Genomic DNA, 12,135 nt, shown 5'->3' with positions numbered 1-12,135 from the left:
CCTACAGGATAAGAGTTTGCAGCTGTACATCCCACAAGCAAAGTAAGAACTTAAGGCACGTGTAAGATTTGCTCAGTGGCTGACAAGGCTGGCACACAGCTGAAAGCTCTGCCAGGTCACCTCAATCCATTAGGATGTACCAAGTAACACCCTTGTAGGGATCACATCAGCAAAAGCCCAAAAGAGTGCTGCTGCATTTCAGAAACTTGGAAAGGCAACAGTGATGGAAAAAACTTCCTGCCTCTGTCAGCAAACAGTGCAGTCTCTCCACAAGGCTCTGTTAGTACAACTATTTGTACAGCACAGACCAAGAGACATGCTTAGCCCAAGTCATCCAGCTAACAACACTTGCTTTGTGGGCAGACAGTTCCAGACTTCTCACATGCCTTATTTCAGAAGACAAGAAGCCCTGCTGGCTTGCCAGGTACTGGGAAATACATCCCCAGCTTCATAAATGCATGTGAGAGGGAAGGGAAAGCCATGGCATCAGATGCTGCTGGGGAGCACGACACCAGATAATCTCTCCACACATGCAGCCTCAGCTGGAGTCACAAAGCTCTGTGGCTGTGGGCCTCCTCCTACTCCAAGACCCACAGAGAACCATGTGGATACATCACAGGAGGCTGCACAGAACACTGATATCCAGCACAGGTGTCTGCATTAACAGATAGCATTACTGACACCACAGAGGAACACACTACTGTGAAACACCTCTGCTGAGTACAGCTTTTTCCCACATGAGGCAGAGCAAGTTACAGTACAGCTAATCTGCAAAAATGGATACACCAAGAACTCTTGGTGGAGTACCAGAACTGGACTGCCACTGTTCATGAATATCATGATAAACAATGTAAGTGCTGCATAGAAATATGGGTACCTCCAGTCTCCGTGCTGAAACTTCAGTGTTTAAGATGTGAGACATGAAAGGTTCAGAAAGAGTGTCCCCACCCTAGAGGATCCCCAGACATGGAGCAGGTTACTCACTCTTCCCAGCTCCTTGTGGAAAGCCTGTACAAGAACACCAAGTTCTGGAGCACCAGCACCCCCTCCGGTCACTGCAGAAATCAGGCAAGCTGCAAAACAAAACCAAATCACATTTTAATTTATGAGGAGTCAAGAGGGATTAATGCAAACTACTGAGCTTGCAAAGATGCAGGACACCAGAGGAAGCAGCAGGAGCCTGGGAATCAGGGGAGCACTGACCAATGACTGAGTAGCCCAAGCAGCCACCTCCAGTTTACATCCTTAAAACCATCCACGTTCTACAACGTGCACACAGGAGAACTAAAAGCAGAACAGAGGATCCCTGCATCACAGCGCAGGGATCTTCCCAAACCTGGCAGGTGTCACTACCTGCTGCCAGACTATGGCAGCTCAGGTATGTACGAGACACACTGCAAATCACACTTTAAATTCTCTCTCTCTCTCTCCACACTGTAACACAGACCTGCAGTTTTCCCCTGCACAAACACTGAATATCATGAAGAAAGTCAATCCAGATGATAGGCATGAGCCCAAGTTATGAAAAAGCAGCAAGAAATGCTCAGTAAACAATAAGTTCATAAAAAAATCACGTTTTCAATTATGCTTGCGTTCAGTAGACATCAAGTATATAATTTATTTTTGCAATGTCAGTACACTGCATCACAGTCATTTCACCCTGGCAAGTGGTTACATTAATGCTGTAGCATTTTGTACTGAAAAATATACATGTATTTTTCAGTACCAAATGACACAAACATACATAAAACCTCACACAATGAGGTTATCCTCCCATCAAAAGATCCTCAGCAGCAGCAACATATCTGTCAGTCAAACTATGTTCTAGGATTCAGGGTAGTGTTCAGCTTTCTGTTTGTTCCCCCATGCAGAGAAAATAAATATGCAAGACCAAAGATACAAATCTCATCAGCTGTAGAGCTTACATAATTTTTTTTTTCTTTATTAAAGCAAAAGCCAGGCTAAATCAAGCCAAATTATATTCCATTTTAAAGAGAGGTTTATGTTTTTCTTCGTTCTAACAGAAATCCAAGAACTATAAATCCTAGAAAGCTGAGACAAAACAGATCATTTAAGAGAGCTAAATCTAAACACATTCTTGCTAAAAAATATATTTGTCCTTTCAAATTTGGAAATAGAACTTTTTTTAAGCTAGATAAAAAGTAATTTTAAAAAATAAAGCTTTTAAAAAAATCAAGAAAACACACTCAATTTATTTTCAATAATATATTTTACTTAAAAAAAAAAGTTCTTCAGCAAGAAAATATACCAATGCTCATTAAACTAATATTCTCACCCAATTTAGCGTGTTTGTGCACTTCTGTATCAGATGAACAGATTTCAGTATTCAAGAGAGAGGAAAGAAAAGAGGGAGAGAAAGAAAACACACGTTATTAAAACCTTCCTACCAGGAAAGCCAAGAAAGAAGCAAGTTCCTGCTGAGATACATGGATTCATATAAACAAAGATTTCTGGGTCGAGTGCTGAGACCCCAAACTTCTTCACAGGCTGAGTATACATGCCAGCTTTTCCAAACAATTTAAATTATTTCTTCCCAACATAATCAAAAAGATGCATCTGTCTGTCACGGCATTGCCATTTTTATAATTGTTTTTCATCTTATATATCAAACTTGTTCTTAACCACACCTAGAGTAACTGCAACTGAATCAATTCAATAAGCTCCAAAATAATAAAATAATTTCAAACTCAAAATCTTTTTACTCCTGAAAGGAGACAGTTTTTTGACAAAAACTATGATAAGATCAGCTGCCAGTTCTGAGATCAGAGGAAAGCCTGAAATACAAAATACAGGTCTCAAAGGTAGGAATCACCAGCCTCTTCAACAAAACAGCAGATAGAAAATTGCAAAACAAAGTTTCATTAACAGATATTTGACCTCTGACCAAACAGGATCTTAACACTGATGGCATAAATTCCTGAAACTGTGCTGCCACACACCCAACATTTTCTATTTCCCAGCTGAGAATCCACCACCCTGAGTCTTTTTCCTTTCCTCTGAATCCTGCTGAAAATGTCCACTTCTCCACCCACATTTTTACCACATTGCCTGCCTTGAAAATTGGCAGACTTGAAAATGAAGAGTGGAATCTTTTTTCATCCTGTTTATAAATCTTCATATTTCAGGAAAGGCTCAGACAGCCAACAGTGGAGCCAGCTCAGCCTCCCAGACCTATGCAAGCAGCAATAACTCATTTAGGGCTTTATTAAAAGCAGCACATTGAAAGGCAATAGCATGCAGGCACTGATACCATTAGTAAAGAAGTCATTAGCAAATGTTTAACACCCCTAGATGACAAAATAGTAAAATAACATTACCATTACTGAAATAAACAACTGGCTGGTTGAGGTAGTAACAGGTACAAGTTTAAAAAGTTAAATTGTCCTTATTTTCTTCTTTTGTAAAAATGGGGTGATAGCTACATATATTTGAAATGGGATTTCTGGGTACTTGGATTTCCATAGGACACAGACTTGTAATTCTGTATTCACCTAGCTAAGAAAGAAGTGATGTCACAGAAGCCAGTGTGAAACCTGATCTTGAGCACATTACAGAATTTCAGCTAGAAACTAAAACCAAACAGATAACACCAGTCAGCATAGAAAAACATTGAGAGTTATTGCTCTTGCTGAGAAGCTAGAGCAAAACATACTTTTGTACACGACTCAAAACGGAGACAGACTTCTGATAGACTCCCCATGGATTTGTAACATTTAAACTCGGGCCAAATCTACTTTCCTGAGGTTTAGCAGGAATTTACCAGCCTAGGAATCACTGCAGCTTTTTCCTTCTTCCCCACTGCAGCTTGTGCCTGGTGGGTTCCTGCTAACAGCTAAGAAAGTAGCTGGTTTTACAGCTTTCCTTTCCAAACACCAAATTTCAGCTGGAGTCATTTAGTACCAAAATCAGCTCTATGCTTTAGAAACTCTTTACCCTGAAGCACACACACTGGATAAACAGTGAGTCACTCAGCAATAGCATTGTATTTTTCTTTTTGTCCTTATATAATAAAATAAGCTGCAGATAACCAGTAAGATCTTCAGATGTTTCTGTTGACATTGAATGAGGAACTCTGATTTAAATCCACCTACATCTAAAAACTGACACAAAAACCCCAAAAATATTCTTCAACTCTTCTCCCCTGCCCAATAGGCAACTGCTTCTCAGATGGGCTGCAGAAAAGAGCAGCCACACCTGGGGGTGGCATATCTGTCCAGGGAGAGCAGCAGATAGTCTTCCACTTCTTCACATTGAAAACTCATTCTATATGAAAATAACTCCATCTATTTGAATCAGGGAACACCAATTCTAGGAATTCTATCACTCTAGAGCACTCCTGTATTCATTACAGTAATAGCTATATATTGCTATTGGACTGCAATTCTGTTTGTTGGGTAGGATGAAAGGGTGCAAAAGTCAGTAGGAATCCAGTTGCTCTGGGAAAAATAACTAGACTTCACAATTCCTGTGCTTTTAGACTGGAAGCACAGTTATGAACTCATGTGCGAGATTCAGGTTATTACATACGTACAGAATTCACCATACAGAGCTGAGTGAACTGGTATCAGAACAAAACTTGTGACAGTTTTCATACTGCAGCTTCCTCTGGGCATGCACAGACATGCAGACCTGCCACATTCACATTATCAGACTGGGAGCTCTGCTTTAAATTGTCTTTTAAACAGCCATCCCAGGATCCTACATACCCTTCCATTAAAATTCACCTCTTCTTCCAATCTCTTAATAGAAGAAAGAAGTCATCCAATGTAACATAAATAATTAATAAGTACAGCATGGCCATCTATTTTAGGGATATATTTTTCTCTTTCCTTCTAGAAAGTACATTAACAGTGTCTAACTTCAGTCCATCAGACAGCCTCTCCCAGTAAGCCTCATGCAACCACCCCAAGAACCTGGGCTTCTGGGGTTTGTTCCAAAAGGAGAGAAGAAGAGCTTCATTTTTATGAGGTTTCTAGGGGTCTTAGTCTGGAAATAGTATAAAAACAGACAAACAAACTGCAACAAAACAGCCTGACAGTCATCTGGGACTCATATAATGATGGCTAAAAAACACATTGAAGATGGGGTGGAGAAGGCTGCTGTCACACCCCAAGAATTCCCTGACACTTTCAGCATTTACCTTTTCCTACATCCTGTCTTCTTTGGCAGCAGTTTTTGCAGAATCCACAGAAAGAAGCATCAAACACATTAATTCACTTACTGCCCTAGGGGGCCAAAAGGAAAATTGCATCACTTAGATAGTTTTACCTTCGCAAATTTTTGAAGGTCAGGAAGAAGCATTTATTTCACAACTAGTGGATAAAACACAGAAACGCACGTGGCACTGTTTTATTTACAAACCCTGACAAGTCCAACGAAACTGAAGAGATTTGGTTTTCCACTATTGGCAGGAGGGTCCCTCTCTTCCCTTTCCAGGTTAAAAAGCATATTCTGGACACCCTCCTGGAAAGGGCAGGTGGAGACCTCAGGTCCTCCTGGGACATGGGCAGGTGTCCTTTGCTCCCTGCTCCCCACAATGAAGACTGACCAGGGGCCACTGCAGAGGAGAATGAGAGGAGGGAAAGTTTCAATATTTATGAAGGATACTAAGGTCTCCTCCCTTCATTTTTAGTGATTCTTTTATTTTAAAATATCCAAAGCAGATATTGAAATGTAGTTTTTGCTCTTCCTTTTAAAGTTTTGATCAGAAGGTGGCACATGTGGGTGGGACGACAACATTTATGCCACTCTGGCCCAAAACTGTATTTTTGTTTTAGCAAATCCTCCTCACCATTGCCCTCAAAACACTTATGCAGACCTTCACATTGCCAGTGACTGCCCCCGAACACCAGGGATTACTTCAGTCCTCTGGCTGCATGACTACTGCTTTTCTCAAGCCTTATTGTTTGCTGAACTGTGCTGCACTGACACCAAACCAGAAGAAAGCAAAGCCCTGGCTGACACTGAAGCAGAATTAATCTCCAAGTCAGCCTTGGAGTGGTTGACATCTCCCAGTGCACAGCACTGGCTTCAGCTCACATGATCCCATCATATTGTGCACTCCAAAAAGCCAACTTTGAATTGTGTTCTGCCACTATAGTTACACACAAATCCTATTACCTGACCATTAAAAACTTTCATGGGAATTTCAGGCTGTAAGTGTAGGAAAGCCTACACTTACAGCCTGAGAGAATTGGCATTTTCACTAGTGAGTAATTCAGCTTCCTAAGGGTGAAGCAGACAGCCAGGGCAAGGAGCTGTTCCAGAGAGACGTGCTGCTCTGGTGTGAGGTCTCAGTGCACACACATCCCATGTGCAAAAGCCACTGGAATAGGGACAGCTCAGAAACATCCAGAGCAGCTCCAGCACTTCAGGGGCCTGCCTGAAGCAGGTTTGCAATGTGCTGAGCATCATCCCAGCAGCACAACGGAGCCTTGTACCCCCCTTGCTGCCCCTAAGTCCACTCCTCTCCAGCTTTCAGTATCACTGCAATCATGCCTCACAACAAGAACCAGACAATTCCTGCTAGTACTGAACTGTCTGGGCAAACATCTGGGCTGAGGCTGACAGTCTCTGGGATGTTATGCCAAAAGCACAGCACGATCAACACGGGTACGTTATCGTTCAACAGCAACTCTTCAATCAAGTACCACTGCAGCATGTTTTCTCCTCAGCAATCAAGCCATATTTTCTGTTCCCTCATCTGCCCTGACCCAAATTTTAAAGCTCACAAAAGCCCAACACACAATTTGATGATAGCACTTCAGCAGCAAAACAAGTAAGCTTTGAAAACACTTAAGCAGCTGAGTTAAAAAGAATTTTAAAAACCTTAAATGTGGAAATAAAACTTGAATCAATATTTGAAAACAAAGCAGTCTGGAATTTCTCTCAAAAAATCTTATTCTTAGCACATGGGGGTGCAGCACAACTAGCTGAACAATTTTTGAATATATTTTAGGAATAACTTTCACACAGGCATCATATTTTGAAGGAGGAATTGAAAGCTAATATATGTGTCAGAGACCAACCATGAGGGTTAGAAGCAACTGAAGATGCTCCTCCATAAGCTGGCTAGGGAGAAAACCATCTCCATGACTTCTGAGCAGACACACCATACTTGAGACCAGGTTTTATCTGTCACTTACAGACCTGTGGGTGATGAGTATTCAGGTCACACACACACCTCTTCTGCAGCAACCCACAGCACAACTATTCATGTGATAAACACCCACAGCACAGTAGAAGCTAGAGGCAATGAATAATGCAGGAGATCCAGTCACTCTACCACATCACATACCCATGGGATATGGAGGCAGCATTTTAACTTAAGTCATCCTTCCCCCTCCAGGGCACAAGCATGCTCTTTAGCAATTCTCTCTCCACCTCAGGTTCTGCATGTACATTAACAAGTCAAACACAGCAAACCAGGACAAGTAGTTACAGAAGAAATAGGGACACGGAAATGCAATGCACCCTCTCACAAGATCACATTAAAATATTACGTCATCTGCTCAGCTCAAGAGCTTCACAAACCAGGAACAGTTTCCCCAAAAAGGTAGTCCTTTGTTGACACTTCCCAAGAGATGTACCTTCTCACCACTAAGACAATAATTTCTCAATGCATTAGCTAAACTAAGATAAATTAAAACAGAGCCACACTCAGCCTTCACTTATAACTCTGCCTGAATGAAGACAGGTTATTAAATGCACACTGCAAAGCTGAAAGAAAATCTGAATTTGCAAGTCACCTCTTTAATAAGGCATTATCACATATGCTTTAGGTACAAATTCTCCCAGTAAGTCACATAAGTTACTAATTCCTATTCTGAATAGTATTTCCACTGTATAATTCTCCAAAACCGTTCTTGATGTTCTTCATAGCTTGATGTTCTTCCACAGCTTATGCTGCACACAACAAAGTGCTCCATCTTAGAGCATCCTTGAGACCCACCACACCAGGGCAAGGCACAGAGATAACAGAGATCATGGCACAAGGCACTTGGCAGTGCCAGCTTGGTTTCTCTGGCACACTCTGCCTTTCAGTGTCCTGCTTAGTCAGCCACTCTGCCAGCATGCCTGGCCTTCACACAGCTTTTGCCTTGGCCTGGGCATCCACTCATGCTGCAGATTTAATATGCCATTGGAAGGGCACATCTCTGTCTCACATCTGTGTTGTTGCATGCTATTTCTTTTACATTATTTTCATATACCCAAGAAAATCTGTATAGGAAAGCTGATGCAGCAAGAGAGCACACTGCATTCATAATGCCCAGGCATTAGACTGCATGCCTAAAATGACTGCACAAAAAAGAAAAAAGAGACAGAATAAAGGCTCATGTCTCTCTCCAGTTTCAGTCATAATCAATTTTAATGATGCTGTTACAAGACCTCATAATTTCAGCTTCAAAGCTAGCTAAAAGACAATAAAGAATTTCTACCTTCAACAACATGTACTAACAGAAATTGTACTGATTCTGCACACCAGGGCAACATATTCAAAACTTTTTTGCCTATATGTGCTCAGTTGTAAAAAGAGATCATCTCATCTTCCTTACAAACTTCTCTGTCACTCTGGTTTCCTGTGGGACAAAATTTTTAAAAATATTGCAGCACTTTTTTGCCCCACACCAGAAGACCTTATGCAAGCCTTTGAAAGGTTTGGAACAGACCATTGCATACATACTTAATAGAACAGGTTTGATAGCTACTTAAAATAGTGTTTCTGCCTTAATTCTGTCTCCATCACCTCAAATATAACAACTGTTGGGGTTTGGGGGCTTTTGGGTTGGTTTTTTGTTTGGTTTATTTGCTTTTTAACAACACAGGGTCAGATAGTACTTGGAATTATTTCTTGCTCACAAGAACTGGTGGTTAAGAGAAAAAAAAATCTTTGGTTAGCTTTTTCCTTTATTAATCATAATTGCTGGTGAGCTGAGTCACTATCTAGGAAGTAAAAATATTTTATCAGTTGTTTATTCACTTAACACTACAGTTCTAGTGCTATGCAATATTTTCTCAATTCACTACCTCTGATAGGGAGCCCTATTAATGGTGCAATCACCTGATGAAAAGAATGAGATTAATTTTCCAATCACCTTCAAAAAACATGCGCAAATTTTTCCTACTGTCTTAAAAACTCCTATGAGGCCAAAACTCTTATCTAATACATTTACTTCTACTGTTTTTACTGTCTTTTTTTTTAAACCAACTTGAGGCCTCTCATAGAAGAGATCCTGCTGTTTCTCCTGAGAAAAATTACAATTAACTATTCTAGAAACAACAGGAAAAAATACTTTTTCTAGGAAAGGGAAATTGGGAAGATAGAAGATACAAACTTATCAGGTACAGAAAGGTCCAGAGAACCACAAACAAAAAAACTCAAAGAATGGCTGTCACATGACAAGAAATTTGATAATCACATGCCAGAGAAGCAGATCCTGTATCCTACACTTGCATCCTGCATGGACCAATGAGTTCTCATTTTTCTCAGTATGACCCAAACTGCAGAACAGCATTAATTATGCCTTTATCAAAAGCGATACCAAGTTTTCCTTTACCATCCCATTGGCTTAAAGAGTTTATTCCTCTAAGCTGAGCCATATTCTACCCTGAAACATGCAAGCACACTCTTAATTTATTTGAAATATTTTTTTCCAACAATTGCAGACAAACTGTCAGATCCAAACAACCACATGCCCTAAGACTTCAATCAGCAATTCTATTAAAAAAACCAAAAAAGCACTTCTCAGTAACAACTTCTGCTCAGGCATGATGACACCTCCAAGAGCTACTATGCATGCTCACAAGTCTGATGTGGCATTTACTCATAAAATAAAAAAAAAAATAAGAATCCAGTATTGATTAGGAAGCTTTTCCAGAAGACAACCACTTTAAAAGAGGCTTATTAACAGAAGAGCAACAGTAATACTGCAAAACAATTATTACCTATATTGCTTTGCCCAAAATATATTCATTTATGTTCTTTCCAAGGTTTCCACTCCTAAGATTTTAAGACCTAGATTTTTATTAACAAGTGTTGTGTTTCTGTTTATTTTCTAAAATAAGCTCATTTACAAACACATGAGAAGTATCTATGTCTGTATTAAATCAACAAGGTTTTAAATTAATTTCCTCTTGAATTGAAAGGAAATTTTCCTACAGAACATCTCACACACTTAATTAAGCAGCCAAATAGTTATATTTATGCATCATGTCAATACTAGAAAGTCAACCCACAGAAATTAAGATTTCACTTCAATATTGCAGACTCTTCAGTAAAATAGCCTGTACATTGCTAAACCACTTTCATTAAAAGACAGGAATGCCATCTCAGAGCAGACCTGATTTAAGCAGCTGTTACCAGATGCTCCAAAAGGAAGCAATCAAATTCCCTAATAATTCCTAACTAATAATATTGCCTTGCTCTAGCTCACTTAGATCCCTATCATTTCTGGCTATGAATTAAAACCTCCTGTCATCTCTCTGTTTTATCTAAGGCCTCAATTCCAGAGAATTACACTGAATTTTTTCCAATTTATGCAGACCATCCTTGTCAGTAAGAAACCAAGGGGAGTCAAATATAACCACAGTGAGAGGAATCTCAACACAGTGTGCCCAAATTGATTTTAAGACAGAATAAGAAGCAGGGTTTTTCCCCCCAAAGCCTGCCCTGGATGTGCACTGCAGTGCTTTGTCCCAGCATTTCAAGAATGCCAGCTATGTTTAGCATCTTGCTTGGAGGTACTGCAGGAATGTAGGGTCAGCAGTAGCCACAGGTGGTCAAATTTACTCAAAACAGTTAAGTTAATCAGTACAGCAAAAAAATGTAACCTCTTGAAGAGAGACAGATAGCTTCCAAAATGAGCACTGACAAAGACCAGAAGCTGGCTTGGACAGGACAGTTCTGGGGCTGTCTATGTAGTGATCCTCTCTGGCTAAACCGTGACAAAAGATGTAAAGTATTATGAAATCAAAGAGAAGGTGCTCTACAACAAGCAGCAAAGCATATGATAGAACAAATTGAACTGAAATGCTGATAAAGGCCTTGAGGAGGCTTCCAGTAAATCAAAGGAAATTTAGGGACCAAACCTAGATTGAGGTCTGTGCCCCAATGGAAAAATAAAATTCAGAACTCTTTGTGTTCAAAAATAATTTTCCTCACAGTTCACCTCCAAATGAAACTTGTTAGTGCTCAAGTGCAGAATTACAGCTCTAGGAAACAAAATCACTGACCAGTCACACACCATGGCTGAACACAGCTGAAATGGAACCACCTGAAACTCAAAAACATTAAAATTCTCCATCAGACCCTTCAAAACCTAAATGGTGCCAGAAGTGGCTAGAAAGGAGTATGTGAAGTAAGCATCTACAAACCCTGCTGAAGTCACAAATGGCAAGAACAGTGACTCCCATTTTATAACTCCAGTTTACCCACCTGGGAAGCTGGTTATTCTCAGAGCTACTGAGGAAGAACTAGCAGCTGCAAGACTTCCTGTGAGAGATAACAGTGTGCATATACATATGTATAAGTATGCATGTGAATGGACACAGGCACACACTTTACATGCCTGCAAGACCAGCTAAGCCAATTTAAAATTAACTTATTCCCACAGTTAAAAGCAACAGTGAAATTTAGCATTATAATTAAGCTCAGTATAAATTGGAAATATGCAAAAATAAGAGCTGGAAGAGTCTTTAATTTCATGCAGGCAGAACTTAAATAACAACACTGCCCTGGACTAAAGAAGTTAAACTCCATGTATGAACAGGCAGTGCTCACAAGCAATCATTTTATGTACATTCAGCTGCAGAAAGTAAAAGTCAGAGCCTGCTGTTCCACAGCCAGCAGAGTGATGGTCATTGTACAGTTTTACACCTACAGTGATTTAAGCCAACTGTCCTTTTCAGCAGCCCTTGGCCTTTAGACTGGCTCCACCTCCTCATCCCAGAGACAGGGTCACAAAGATGCATCTTCTTTGAGGGATTAGTTTTCAGCTGGGTCCTCAAATTAATCAGATTGGACAGGGGGCCAGAAGAATGACAGGGATGAGGAGATGGCATGTTGTAATAGCTTGAAGAAGATGGACTGACACCCTTAAACAGCTGCTGTTAACA

The 12,135-nt window shown here is 40.3% G+C and overlaps 1 protein-coding gene across 16 annotated transcripts in view; it reads right to left on the bottom strand.

Moving 5' to 3' along the window:
* The window catches only part of APBB2 (amyloid beta precursor protein binding family B member 2), a 165,605-nt gene that overhangs the window by 110,333 nt on the left and 43,137 nt on the right, over positions 1-12,135 (bottom strand). For all 16 annotated transcript variants that reach the window (XM_039698864.1, XM_039698870.1, XM_039698873.1 and 13 more), the window contains exon 2: positions 985-1,073. The gene's annotated coding sequence lies outside the window, so the exon portion shown is untranslated. The remainder of the gene's footprint in view (positions 1-984; positions 1,074-12,135) is intronic.

This window comes from Passer montanus, unplaced genomic scaffold (assembly GCF_014805655.1).
Source record: "Passer montanus isolate IOZ18808 unplaced genomic scaffold, ASM1480565v1 scaffold13, whole genome shotgun sequence".
In the NCBI taxonomy this organism is placed as follows: domain Eukaryota; kingdom Metazoa; phylum Chordata; class Aves; order Passeriformes; family Passeridae; genus Passer; species Passer montanus.
This window is presented reverse-complemented; position numbering and strand designations above follow the sequence as displayed.